Here is a 14,316-nt window from a genome sequence, read left to right on the forward strand (position 1 = left end):
AGCGTTCCACCAGGCCGGAGCCAGTGCTGAAAAAGCCCTGGCTCTGGTTGAAGCTAATTTAACTTCCTTAGGGCCCAGGACCACTAGGGTGTTGCTATTTATGGACCTTGAGGCTCTCCGTGGGGCATACCGGGAGAGGCGGTCCCGTAGGTACGAGGGTCCTAGGCTGTGAAGGGCTTTAAAGGTCAAAACCAGCACCTTAAATCTGACCCTGTACTCTGTGCTAAGAGGTGTCTGGGCTAGAACTAGAACATCATGTATCAGTACTGCTGCCCCACATGCAGGGCCAGCCTGAAGATGGAACCAAAGGCTAAAATGGCACCCTCTCTCCATTCTATGAACAGGAGCCCGCTTGACTGGCAGCTGAATCTTAGCACGCTGCTGGTGATGTCATAGCATTCTCTGCTACATCAATGGCTTTGGACGCATTACACCTTTAAAGCACATTCATTCTTTCAAAGAATTCTGGGTACTGTGGTTTGTTAAGCATTCCTTGGAACTGTGATTCTGTGAGGGGTAAACCACAGTGCCCATAATTCTTTGAGGGAAAGAATGCACTTTTTATGGGCTTCCCGTCGTGTTTGCATGCAGGGTCATCACTTAAGGGCAGCAGCATGGAGTGATTTTGCATGTATGGATAGGTTTTGCATGGATAGAATTTTGCATGGATAGGATATAACAGAATGGCCAGAATACTTCCCAGCTGCCAGCCTGCCAGTCAAGTGTATAGTGGGGTCCAGGCAGCACTCTGAGCCTTCCCAACTCCCTCCAAGCACATCCAGCAAATCCATGCTTTCATAAAGCATGTTCCCCACTAGGTGGTATCTTGGACCGAAAAACCCAACAACAACTTCGGAAGGGATTGGAAGTTCAGTTGAAGCCATCGTAAAGTCTTAGCTGTATTTAAAATTAGCCAGATTTCCTACACTTGTTAATATTTGTGATGAAAGTGGAGTAAGAGTTTGTCCTTAAGGTCTCCTCCTCCATCTTCTTTCAGAGGTGTGGTTGCAAGACCTACCACCTATGTCTCGGCCTGCCTTTCTTGTTACCATTCAGGTTGGTGCCATTTTAGCCATGTGTTTTTTTTAATTGATATTTAGCTTGCAAGTTTCCACCTGTTTCCCCACCCCATCTCCTTAAGAATTATTAAAATACCAGCATCATAGTGCCTTAGTACAAAATTTAAAAGTGATTAAGGGGGGGGGGATCACGATCACTGCCTTCCAGTTTTCTAGTCAGTGCCATTTTGTCAGCGCATATTATTTTCCCCCGATCTTAAAACATTTTCTCCTACCTGCTTAAAGTTCAACCATAGTGCTTTAGCACAAATTTTTGAACGATTTTTAAAAATGGTTCAAGTGAATTTTCTCTTTCCTGCCTTTGCGACTATGTCACCGAGTCACTCCCGCAGTTAATTTGAATAAGCAGCAGAGAAATTTCATTGGGACCACATTCCCTGCCTAGTCTTTCAAAGGCAGCAGGTAGTTTTAAAAACACAGCAATCACAAAAAGCCTCTGCCTGCTCTTTAAGAGGCAGCAGAGTCTTATCTCCAACCTTAGTGCTGTGGGAATACAGTGCTAAGCTGAGAAATAAGCCTGTTAGAATTCTGAATTAACTGATGATTGGTGACATCCACAATCAGAAGCGATATGCCTCTGACCAGTTGCTAGAATCTCAGGTAGGGAGAGTGCTGTTATGCTTGTCCCGCTTGCGGGCTTACAATGGGCACCTGGCTGACCATAGAACCATAGAATTGTAGAGTTGGAAAGGAACCACAAGGGTCATCTAGTCCAGCCCCCTGCAATGCAGGAATCTTCTGGCCCAATGCGGTGCTCAAACCCACAGCCCTGAGATTAAGAGCCTTCCTGCTTCACTGACTGAACTATCCCAGGAGGCTGGACTAGATGGGCCTTTGGCCTGATCCTGCAGGCTCTTCTTAAGCTTTGAGGTGAATGACAGGTGAGTGGCCCTGCTCACCTGTCGAAAATGACTCCTGGAAGGTGGGCTAGATCTGGATGCAACCCTCAGGCCAAATCCAGTTTCCCACCCATTGGGCGAATGGAACATAGCTGGGTGAGCACACGCAAAAAGCATTCGGCTTCCCAAAGTGTGGAAAGTCAACTGAAATGACTTAAGTAGCTTACAGTGAAAGAGCAAGAGCACACACACACACACACACACACGTTGCTGTGTTTGATTTGTCCTTAAATGCACTTATTGAACAGAGGCGGGAGATTGACTAATTTGTGCAGTCGCAAGCTACTGGCACTGCTACACTCCTGGGCTGTCTGCTGTATATGTAGCCTGAAATGTTGCAGCAGATCAACATAAACAAAGATTTGGTAGGCATCCAAAGAACATCAATTAAATCTGAATGCGTGCCAGTTCCCAAGAAGTGAAGCCTTAAAACAAAAGTGCTCTCCAAAAAGACAAGCCAGTATTAATGGAAGGAATAGAGCAAATCCAAACCACCAGATCTGCCAGCTGGGAGGAGTTGGGGGGGGGGGAGAGTTCCTTACTGCAGCAGGCAGCTGTGCCCCTACATGAGCATAGCATTTCCCCTCTTGACAGAGTGTGCGCATTACTGCCTGCTCCCATTTGGCTGTGTCTTCAGGCCCTGGCATGCTGGACAGCTCCCTGCCCTGGCTTGATACTGGGATCTGCCCAGGTGCTTTGGTGAAGCTGCCAACCATGGATGAGCATGAAAGGGATATGTCTGCTTCCCACCCCCTTTGCGCCACTGTTTGTCTGTGGGGCAAGCAGTCTTCCTGCCAAGTGGATATTCAAAGCATCTCAGTGGACCCATTGGTCCCCTCTAGGGCTGAGGGGTTGGGAGTCGCATTCCTGAGTGGGCATCTGGGATACCTGGGCTCCTGGACCTTGACACTCTTGCTGGGTTGCAACCTATGAGTGGGAAGGAATGGTATGGAACCCCAGTTCCCAAGAGTGGTGGTGGTATGAAGGGGTGCTGGGGGCAGAAGCTGCCACAACCCCTGCAGGGCCCTCCCCTTGGCATCTTCCATGCCCAAACTTCGTACCAGCAGGTGTGGTGTTGCCTGCTTTCTTCATGCCTGGTGTATCTTTGCTCATTGGCACCTTGCCTCTTACTTTGAATCCCCTCTCCTGGCTGCTCGGCTGCCAGTGTGGTGTAGTGGTTGAGAGCGGTAGTCTCGCAATCTGGGGAACCGGGTTCGCGTCTCCGCTCCTCCACATGCAGCTGCTGGGTGACCTTGGGCCAGTCACGCTTCTTTGAAGTCTCTCAGCCCCACTCACCTCACAGAGTGTTTGTTTTGGGGGAGGAAGGGAAAGGAGAATGTTAGCTGCTTTGAGACTCCTGAAGGGGAGTGAAAGGCGGGATATCAAATCCAAACTCCTCCTCCTCTTCTTCTTCTTCTTCTTCTTCTTCTTCTTCTTCTTCTTCTCCTCCTCCTTACCATATCTCTGTAGGTGCTTGCAAGTGCTTTATGGAGCATGCAGTGAGAGATAGGAGCATCTTTGGGGCTGTGGTCTTCTCCTCTCCCTGTTGTGGCTGTGTAATCGGTTCTGCCTTGGCACTGAAATTTTATTTTCTTCTGTTTGCATTGACTTCTCTGATGTTGTGCGTTAAGTGAGGGCAGGTACCTACAGCCACGGTACAATTTAATGATTTCTCTGCAGTCGGACGCGGGTGGCGCTGTGGGTTAAACCACAGAGCCTAGGACTTGCCGATCAGAAGGTCGGCAGTTCGAATCCCCGCGACGGGGTGAGCTCCCGTTGCTCGGTCCCTGCTCCTGCCAACCTAGCAGTTCAAAAGCACGTCAAAGTGCAAGTAGATAAATAGGTACCGCTCTGGCAGGAAGGTAAATGGCGTTTCCATGCGCTGCTCTGGTTCGCCAGAAGCGGCTTAGTCATGCTGGCCACATGACCCGGAAGCTGTACGCCGGCTCCCTTGGCCAATAAAGCGAGATGAGCGCCGCAACCCCAGAATCGGTCACGACTGGACCTAATGGTCAGGGGTCCCTTTACCTTTACTAAGTCCCATGGAAATCAATGTGACCCGAGTAGACCCGAGCCTGGGCTTGGGGACTGGTAAGTTGAATAAATACAATCACAGACCTTTCAACATGCTGAAATATCTTTCCCTTAAACCTAAAATACACCCCCCGCCCGGTCGCTTGTGTTATACAAAAGTTCATGTTACACAACCTCAGTTGGCCCTGATGGAGGAATGACGACAGGGCAGCTTCCCAGAACCAGATCACATCAATGTGCTTCTCAAGAAATCTGCTGTTCTGGTTCACCAGAAGCAGCTTAGTCATGCTGGCCACATGACCCGGAAGCTGTACACCAGCTCCCTCGGCCAATAAAGAGAGATGAGCGCCGCAACCCCAGAGTCGGTCACAACTGGACCTATGGTCAGGGGTCCCTTTACCTTTACCTTTACCTGCAGTTGGGGTGCTGCTGCCATGTGTGTTTATGGTGCTGTTTGGGTGCCTGGCAGGTGTGTGCACTGTAGATGGCATGGCTATACATGCTGGGACCTGCATCTGGACTGGCTGCTATGGGCAGGGCTGCAATGGGGATGTGTTTCTTCTGTAGTTATTGTTTTCTTTTTCCCAGCAAAGGCTTCTTCCACCCCTTGCCATACAGGGTTTGGATGTGGTGAGATTTGCATGGGCATATTGCCAATGCATTGATCTACTCCCTGGCAGATTTCCCCACTTTGGATTGCTCAGGCAGATACTAACTTGAAAATGGGAAACTGAGGAGAAGCTAAAGTAGAAAGTTCTTGTGTGGAAGACTCCTAGAGTGCCGCTGTGAAAGGGTGCGTCTGAACGCTGACCTCCGTACAGTTTTTTCAGCAAGCTTGTTCATGTTATACTGATGAAAAGCCCACGCTTCAGTGACTTACACTAAGATGAGGTTGATGTAACAGAATTCCTGACTGAGAGTTCTCGAGATGCACGTTGATGTGATCTGATTCTGGGAAGCTGCCCTGTCGTCATTCCTCCATCAGGGCCAACTGAGGTCGTGTAACATGAACTTTTGTATAACACAAGCAACAAGGGGGGCTATTTCAGGTTTAAGGGGAAGATGGGAAAGATAGCCGCCTGAAGCCAGGAGAGCAAGACTCTCCTGGCTTCAGGGATAGCCGCCTAAAGCCGAGCTCCTGCTGCGCTCCGGAGGCTTCGTGTTGCTTTGGCTGAAGCCAGGAGAGCGAGAGGGATCGGTGCGCACCGATCCCTCTTGCTTTCCTGGCTTCGCTGAGGGGGCGCTGCGCTGAGAGTGAGATAAATTTTTTTCTTGTTCTCCCCCTCTAAAACTAGGTGTGTCCTATGGTCGGGTGCGTCCTATAGAGCGAAAAATACGGTATTTCAGCATGTTTAATGTTGAAAGGTCTGTGAATGTATTTATTTAACTTACCAGTCCCCAAGCCCAGGCATTTCTACTTGTGTCACATTGATTTCCATGGGACTTACTCCCAGCTAAATGGGTCAGATTGCAGCCCTAATCTCCATCTGATGGGGGAGAGAAGGCAGCTGCTTATCCTCCACAGTTTTCTCTGTTCTTCCCTACTCTCTTGTCTTGCCACTGTGGGTTAAATTGAAAAGCAGAGAGACACAAACATCCGCTCGTGCTCTTGCCATGCTTTGTGATGTAGTCAGTGAAACCTAGTGGGTACACAGAGAACTGGTCAGTATTTTGCATTCTTAACACCTCCAGCAACTCACCACCACTTCCTCCTTTCCGTCTTGGGCATCCTGGAAGGTAAAGGAAATGCTAAGGTACAGGTGGTGCAGAGTGCTTTGGGCACTTTTCCCTTCCTAGACTGGCTCAGGAAACTCTTCGCATATGCGCCTCCAAGGGGGAATGTTCCTAGCCAGAGATGGAAGCAGCTTTCCCTGCCAGACCAGGTGGACTTGTATTATAGAGTCTTCCCCTAAGAGAAGCATTTTTGCAAGAGAAGCATTGTTGTTGTTGTTGTTGTTGTTTAGTCATTTAGTCGTGTCCGACTCTTCGTGACCCCTTGGACCAGAGCACGCCAGGCACTCCTGTCTTCCACTGTCTCCCACACTTTGGTCAGACTCATGTGTGTAGCTTCGAGAACACTGTCCAACCATCTCATCCTCTGTCGTCCCCTTCTCCTTGTGCCCTCCATCTTTCCCAGTATCAGGGTCTTTTCCAGGGAGTCTTCTCTTCTCATGAGGTGGCCAAAGTATTGGAGTCTCAGCTTCAGGATCTGTCCTTCCAGTGAGCACTCAGGGCTGATTTCCTTAAGAATGGATGCGTTTGATCTTCTTGCAGTCCATGGGACTCTCAAGAGTCTCCTCCAGCACCATAATTCAAAAGCATCAATTCTTCGGCGATCAGCCTTCTTTATGGTCCAGCTCTCACTTCCCTACATCACTACTGGGAAAACCATGGCTTTAACTATACGGACCTTTGTTGGCAAGCTGATGTCTCTGTTTTTTAGCTGAAAGAGAAGCATTGGCTGTGCTCAAAAAATGAGCCCCATACAATCAGTGATGTCTGTGGTCAGATAAAAGCAAAAAAGGGCCGGACTCCTACCACTTTAACAATGGTATAGAAGGGCGAGTTTCAGCAGGTGTAGTTTGTCAAGCAAGCAACACCTGCTGAAAAATCCCGTTTTTGTGTTTTTTAAAAAATCTGGCCTCTCTACTAGGAGATGGCCCATGAGCGAGACTTCTGCTGAGCTTCAACACATCCAGAAATGTCATCTGTTGCTTGCAATGCCTGCAGGAGAGAGCAAGTTCTTAACTAGGAAACTGCAGCTGTGCAGTTTCTCAAGAAGAGAACTAAGGCAATGAGGAAGGAGGAGTTGCCTGAAAGCTGACTATTCTGTGATGCCACACAAGTTGATATAGTACTGAGTGCAGAATTGTAGCAAGCCGTGAATGTCAGCTTTGTCTACCCACAAAAATAATTAAGGAAAAGTAAGCATTCTTTCCTATCCATTGTAGCGATGCAAGTAGACATCTCTGACATGCTTTGAGAGCCAGTGTGGTGTAGTGGTTGAGAGCGGTAGTCTTGTAATCTGGGGAACCAGGTTCACGTCTCTGCTCCTCCACATGCAGCTGCTGGGTGACCTTGGGCCAGTCACACTTCTCTGAAGTCTCTCAGCCCCACTCACCTCACAGAGTGCTTGTTGTGGGGGAGGAAGCGAAAGGAGAATGTTAGCCGCTTTGAGACTCCTTAAAGGGAGTGAAAGGCGGGATATCAAATCCAAACTCTTCTTCTTCTTCTCCTTCTCCTTCTTCTTCTTCTTCTTTGAAGCCTATCAAAGCATCAGAAGTAGAAACTGTGGCTGAGTACCTTGCACGTTGCCCCAGGGTGGAGTTCTGGGTGGTGTACTCCCTGCCCCCCCTTGCTCTCCTCCTTGAGTAGGAGTAAAATAATGCATATGTAAATATACAGGCAAAATTTTAACAATGCAGATCTTTTCCCTTTGCATAATTTATACACATTGCTAAGTTTTGGTTTGCATGGGATTTTGTTTTGTCATGGGGCAGAATTTTAATGGGGAGTGGAACCCCTGGGGCTACTCAAAAGCTGAGTTTGCAAGGGAAGGAATTAGAGCAGTAGCAAGAGCTCCCTCCAGCTGCAGGCCTATACACACACTTACCTGGGGGTAAGTTCCATTGACTACAACTACCATCATCAGACTATAAGCCATGTTGATTAGGGCTGATGAGAGTTGGAGTTGATCAACAGGCTGCCCATCTCTGCCCTAAACCATGCATTGTGCCTTGTCAGGTGTTTGATAACCCTCTTGATTTATTTTGTTTTGTAATCTCAAGCAGACTGCAAAAATAGATTTATTGTGTCGCTGATGGCCTGCCATATTAGAAGTGTGTTAGTCAGTTAGGTAGGGACGCGGGTGGCGCTGTGGGTAAAGGCCTCAGCGCCTAGGGCTTGCCGATCGAAAGGTCGGCGGTTCGAATCCCCGCGGCGGGGTGCGCTCCCGTTGTTCGGTCCCAGCGCCTGCCAACCTAGCAGTTCGAAAGCACGTCAAAGTGCAAGTAGATAAATAGGGACCGCTTACTAGCGGGAAGGTAAACGGCGTTTCCGTGTGCGGCTCTGGCTCGCCAGAGCAGCGATGTCACGCTGGCCACATGACCCAGAAGTGTCTTCGGACAGCGCTGGCCCTCGGCCTCTTGAGTGAGATGGGCGCACAACCCTAGAGTCTGTCAAGACTGGCCTGTACGGGCAGGGGTACCTTTACCTTTACCTTTTTAGTCAGTTAGGTGGGTCACAAATTCTGCAGGGATCTGACCGTCTTTTTCTCTTGTGCATAGGATGACACTCGGAAGTCTGGGAATGAAATAGTAACCCAGTTTGTACTCATTCCATTGGCTGAGCAATGACTTTGTTACCGTAATCCCTTGATTAAACTTGGCTCTGCACAGTAATCTTACGCCACAAACTTGGCTGGCTTCAGCTTTCTACATTTCTTCTTCTGCATTCGGAGCCAGTTTAGTTCCTGGTACAGGCCTGCAATGATCTACAGTAATACTGGAGAGTTATATAATCATCTCAGAAATCTATACTGCATTTCCTTCGTGCCAGGGAAACTTTGGATGCTGATTGGTTGAGTCAGAGAGATGCTGAGGAATGTCCATTAACATTCCAAGTTCCAGCTTGATCAAGGAACAAAGCTTGACAGCAGCAAAATGTTCCCAGCCTGGCTTCTGTGAGAAGGAATATATCAGTCTGAGTTGGATTAAAACTTAACACATAGGCTCTGTATAGGCTCTGTAGATGGAGGATCTGCAGAGGTGGGTAGCTGAGCCCACTTCAGAGCTGAATAGAAGATGACCAGAAGTACGGAACCTGGTGAGCTAAAAGCACAGAGGTAGAGCAGTGGAAGGATGGGAAGAGCAAATGGTCCAGTCGTGACCGACTCTGGGGTTGCGGCGCTCATCTCGCTTTATTGGCTGAGGGAGCCGGCGTACATCTTCTGGGTCATGTGGCCAGCTGGACTAAGCCACTTCTGGTGAACCAGAGCAGCGCACGGAAACGCCGTTTACCTTCCCGCCAGAGCAGTACCTATTTATCTACTTGCACTTTGACGTGCTTTCGAACTGCTAGGTTGGCAGAGCAGGGACCGAGCAACGGGAGCTCACCCTGTCGCGGGGATTCGAACCGCCGACCTTCTTATCAGCAAGCCCTAGGCTCTGTGGTTTAACCCACAGCGCCATATACCACCATTAAACCAGAGCGTCTCCAACTCAAAAGAAATTATCCTGCCACCTTTCCACTCAGCTGCTGAACTGAACACAGCTAAGTTTTGCCTAACAATTTCAAACTGTATTATTTTAATTAGAAAGTCATTGTTCCTTGGCCTGACCTCAGTAGCTATGGTCAACATTCCCCCCCTCTTATTTCAGGTTTCTAATATTGTTTAACTGCAACATGTTCTCTAACCTCAGTGTGCCGTTCGTTTTACCAAAGGCAAATGACGCCCGATTCCTTCATTCGATTCTCCAGCTGGCTTCCCTTCTAGACTTTGCATTGTCCTTTTATCTCTCTCCAAATTCTTTCCAATTTGTCAATGTCTGCCTTGAATTGAGGCATCACTGGAATTATGTTCAATAGTACAATGAAGCATTTATTACAGTTATTGTTCTGTGTTTGGCTCGCTACATCACTGTGAATGGGTGGTCAGGGCCTTTGACAAAAGAAATTTGATGCTTATTTAATGGGTCTAGATGCCCACCCGCCCGGTGGACAATGAACCTGATGGGTGGAGTCTTGGATGTGTGCACTGCTGGGCATGTGTGTGAGAAGCAGCAATTTTGCAAATTGAAATGGACAGAGAGGGAAAAGGAAAGAGGAGGAGGAAGGAGAAGAGGTATGGGGACGTAGGATGGAGGAAGAATGGCTTCTAGCTGACTTAGCTGAAACTGCTAGTGTTGCATTTCTGAAGAACTGTCTTTAGACCTTCAGCTCTGGGGAAATGGGGAATCCACAACAAGTTACAACATTAAACAATATTTGGGATTTGGCCTATACATCATCCAAAACCACTTAGAGTTCACTGCATGGTTCCCTGCATGTTTCCAAGCACAATTCAAAGTGTTGGTGCTGACCTTTAAAGCCCTAAACGGCCTCGGTCCAGTATACCTGAAGGAGCGTCTCCACCCCCATCGTTCTACCTAGACACTGAGGTCCAGCACTGAGGGCCTTCTGGCAGTTCCCACACTGTGAGAAGCCAAGTTACAGGGAACCAGGCAGAGGGCCTTCTCGGTAGTGGCGCCCTCCCTGTGGAACGCCCTCCCACCAGATGTCAAAGAGATAAACAACTACCAGACTTTTAGAAGACATCGGAAGGCAGCCCTGTTTAGGGTAGCTTTTAATATTTGATGTATTACAGTATTTTAATATTTTTTGGGAAGCCGCCCAGAGTGGCTGGGGAACCCCAGCCAGATGGGCTGATTATACATAATAAATTATTTATTTTTGTTTTGGGGTTTCACAAAGGCCTTCGTACAAGCTGGTCAGCAGGTTTAGTCTTCGTAAAACCCTTTGATTTCTCTTTGGTCTCCCGTCTGGCAGTGGACCAGAGGCTCCAAACTCACACTCCAGTGCCAAATCAGTCTCCGAAGCTGCACAAAGGGCCTCAAGACACAATTCCAGCATCAAATCTGATTTGCCACTGGCACACCACGGATCTCCTTCATCTCTTTTTTACTCTTCCTGTCCCTGGGCCAACCTCCTTCCTCCCCTGCCCCAAACTGCAAATTCAAGTCCTGCCACAAGTCTTTGTTTGGGGGCACTTTCTTCAGGAGCAGCAGGCCCACAATATCCCCTGGGTTCAGGAAATCTGACTGTTCAGGGAGGGTGGTAAGTGTGTCCAGCCAAGCATGCTCAGAATCCCCCTTCAGACTTTTCTGCCCAATGCAGAAAGGTCAGGGTGGAGCAGTGGCGTAGCGTGGGTTGTCAGCACCCGGGGCAAGGCAAGTAATTTGTGCCGCCCCTCCCCGCTGCACTGTCCCTCCCCCAGATAGTCCCTCGCGCTCTCTCTGCTCCGCACCGCACCGCACGCCTGGCACCCTCCCCTCCACAGTGGGCGGCGGCCCGGCGGCTCGGATCGGATTCGCACAGCCAGCACTGCAGTGAGAGAGAGAGAGTGAGTGAGCCAGGTAGGGGCAGAGAGCTGCGAGTGCGAGCACACCCCCCCCCCAGATGTTGCGCCCGGCCCCCCTGCACCCCCCACGCTACGCCACTGGGGTGGAGGAGGCAAGGGTGGCACATGACATAGGATCCCATAGGCCCTCCACGGATGTGAATTTAAAATGCTTAAAGAAGGCTGAAACCTCCCATTGAATGAGAATCATAGAATAGAACCATAGAATTGTAGAGTTGGAAGGGACCCCAAGGGCCATCTAGCCCAACCCCCTAAAATGCAGGAATCTAAACTAAAGTGTCCATGAAAGTTGGCCCTCCAATCTCTGCTTTGCAGGCAAGTACAGTGGTACTTTGGGTTACATACGCTTCGGGTTACATACGCTTCAGGTTACAGACTCCGCTAACCAAGAAATAGTGCTTCAGGTTAAGAACTTTGCTTCAGGATAAGAACAGAAATCGTGCTCCGGCGGTGCGGCAGCAACAGGAGGCCCCGTTAGCTAAAGTGGTGCTTCAGGTTAAGAACAGTTTCAGGTTAAGAACGGACCTCCGGAACGAATTAGGTACTTAACCTGTACCTGTACCTCTCTTGAGATTCTTATTGTTCTGCCTGAGGTACAGGTCTCTGAAATGGATAGAGAATGGTGGAAGTGGTGAAGAAGTTTGGGAATGAGGCAGGGTAGAGAATGTGTCTCGACCACCTCTCTCTTTCCTTTGCTCCTAGTTGAATAACACCCCACTCCACCCCACTCTGTGTTGTCACGGACACCATCTGGAGCTGAAAACCCATCCAGTTTGCAACAGGATTAAATAAATGCTTTAATTTTTATCTCTTTATTAAGTGTGCAGTGTTTTTAGCTTGCACTTATAAATGTTCCATTCTCCCTTTGGGAATGACGAAATACAAAGCAGAGTGGGTCAGCCGTGGAAAGGGATGAATAAAGTAATCTCAAAGCTGTTTAATCTCATCTATAGACATCAGTCAAAACAGCTGGGCTGCCCTACCCCTCCAAACCTGGTGCTTTGGTTTTATTAGGCCATGCTGTGTGTGTTGTTGTTTTTTGCAAAGAATCAACGCAACAGCTCTGAGGTCATTTTACTGGTGGATCTGCAATTTCAGTGGCAAAACACATCACCAATTTTAGCAGTCCTTTGAAAGCCCTGGACAAAGTATAGATGGGAATAGCTTGGCTGAACTCCATAATAATGAGACACTGCAAGAAATGAGATCACCAGTCCCAGTTTAGAAGACAGTGAGCATACGCCACAACTCTTATTGTCGCCCTTGGCATGTCGTGGGCTGGAAAAAAGAGAAGTGATTTGGTGGGTGGGTTGTTCTGGTTTTTTGAATAGGCCAAATGAGGTGGCTGAATTCAGGCAGCAGCTGCTGGAGGGCAGGGGGTAGCACAGCAGCCGGCACCGGCCCTGCTTGCTCGTTACTGGCCTTGGCTGTCTTACCTAGTTATAGTCTTGGAGTGCGTCACAGACATTTCATTAGGAAAAGCCCCTCCCCAAACAAGCAGGCAGAGTTGTAGGCAGCCCAGGCCATGAACTCCAGGAGTCACCGCATGGGCACATGCATTGGTCATGTGACTCGCACTGGTGCTGCCCAGCCACTGCTGCATTGCAGCGTTTGTCCTAGCAAGCAGCAAGCATGTAGCATTAAGTAACTGCCCACAAGACTCTGGATTTCTGCACTGGAAAAGGCTGACTTCTGAAAGCCTGTATGTGCTGTGCAAAGTGAGCACATCTCTGTAAATTATTTTGCATAGTTGATTCTGATAGAGGGAGAGGATGTGAAACCCCCCCCCCACTAATAATCTTCTGCAGCTTCTCCTTCGGATGCTGCGGTTTTAGCAGATGTCACAAACGCACATACTTCCAAGCATGGGTTTGCAACCTCGAGAGCCAGAAATTCTCTCTTTTAAAAAAGGAAACAGCTTTCTAAAGTTGTCAGGTTCTAAAATCTGCTCTTTGTGTGAGAGAGGGAGAAAAAGAAGGGGAAAGCGGGAGAAAGTGTGCACTTAGAATTTTAGTGTGAGACCCAGTTAGTTACTCAAATTGGCTGAAACTGTGTTTCTGGAACTGGTACATTCTTAAATCTCTGCAAATCTGATGCAGGATTAGCAGCTGTGCTATCCATTCGTAAGAGAGTACTTTGCCTCCACACACTATCCTGTGATTGCATATTTGCAAATTAAACAAAACAAAAGAAACCCTCCATGAATCTCTGCTGGAATCTCTCGCTACTTGGGAAACTAAGGGGTGGCTAATGTTTAATTGGAAATAACGTCCTCTGCTTTCAATGAGGCTGACTCCCAGTGAAGCATGCATGGGATTTCAGGTTAGCACTTTGCCCTTCAGCTTGTTATTTGCTTGATTCTTCATTCATTGATTTCTGTGCAACTTAATTCCAAGTATGCTTAGGACTGCAGCCTGAGAAGGGTAAAGAAGGGTAAGCATCCTGTAGATGCTTGTTGTTGTTTAGTTGTTTAGTCGTGTCCGACTCTTCGTGACCCCATGGACCAGAGCACGCCAGGCACTCCTGTCTTCCACTTCCTCCTGCAGTTTGGTCAAACTCATGCTGGTAGCTTCGAGAACACTATCCCACCATCTCGTCCTCCGTCGTCCCCTTCTCCTTGTGCCCTCCATCTTTCCCAACATCAGGGTCTTTTCCAGGGAGTGTTCTCTTCTCATGAGGTGGCCAAAGTATTGGAGCCTCAGCTTCAGGATCTGTCCTTCCAGTGAGCACTCAGGGCTGATGTCTTTAAGAATGGACAGGTTTGATCTTCTTGCAGTCCATGGGGCTCTCAAGAGTCTCCTCCAGCTCCATAATTCAAAAGCATCAATTCTTCGGCGATCAGCCTTCTTTATGGTCCAGCTCTCACTTCCATACATCACTACTGGGAAAACTACTGTGGATGCTAACATGGGTTTAATCCCACTGAACATGGTGAAACTTACTTCCAAGTAAACATACAGTATATTGACTTGGATTGTTAAGCGAGGGTTTCTTCCATGTTGATGCAGCGTTTGTCCAGGTTAAAGAGAACCACACAACAATATTGGCACACAAAAGGGGTGGATGGGCGTTAGACTTTCAAACCTCAATAGCAGCCCCCCCCCTTGCACACAAACATGCATATAGCCATGGGGGGCAGCTGCCCCCCAAATCAAGTAAATAAATA

General features: G+C 48.5%; 1 long non-coding RNA gene across 1 annotated transcript in view; it reads left to right on the forward strand.

Moving 5' to 3' along the window:
* Positions 1–11,965, forward strand: part of LOC310667910 — an 18,218-nt gene extending 6,253 nt beyond the window's left edge. The window contains exons 3-4 of the long non-coding RNA XR_014506401.1: positions 998–1,056; positions 11,853–11,965. This is a non-coding gene — a long non-coding RNA (uncharacterized lncRNA). The remainder of the gene's footprint in view (positions 1–997; positions 1,057–11,852) is intronic.
* Positions 11,966–14,316: the final 2,351 nt, after the last annotated feature.

The sequence above is a fragment of the Podarcis tiliguerta genome, assembly GCF_965153285.1.
Source record: "Podarcis tiliguerta genome assembly, chromosome: 17".
NCBI lineage: Eukaryota > Metazoa > Chordata > Lepidosauria > Squamata > Lacertidae > Podarcis > Podarcis tiliguerta.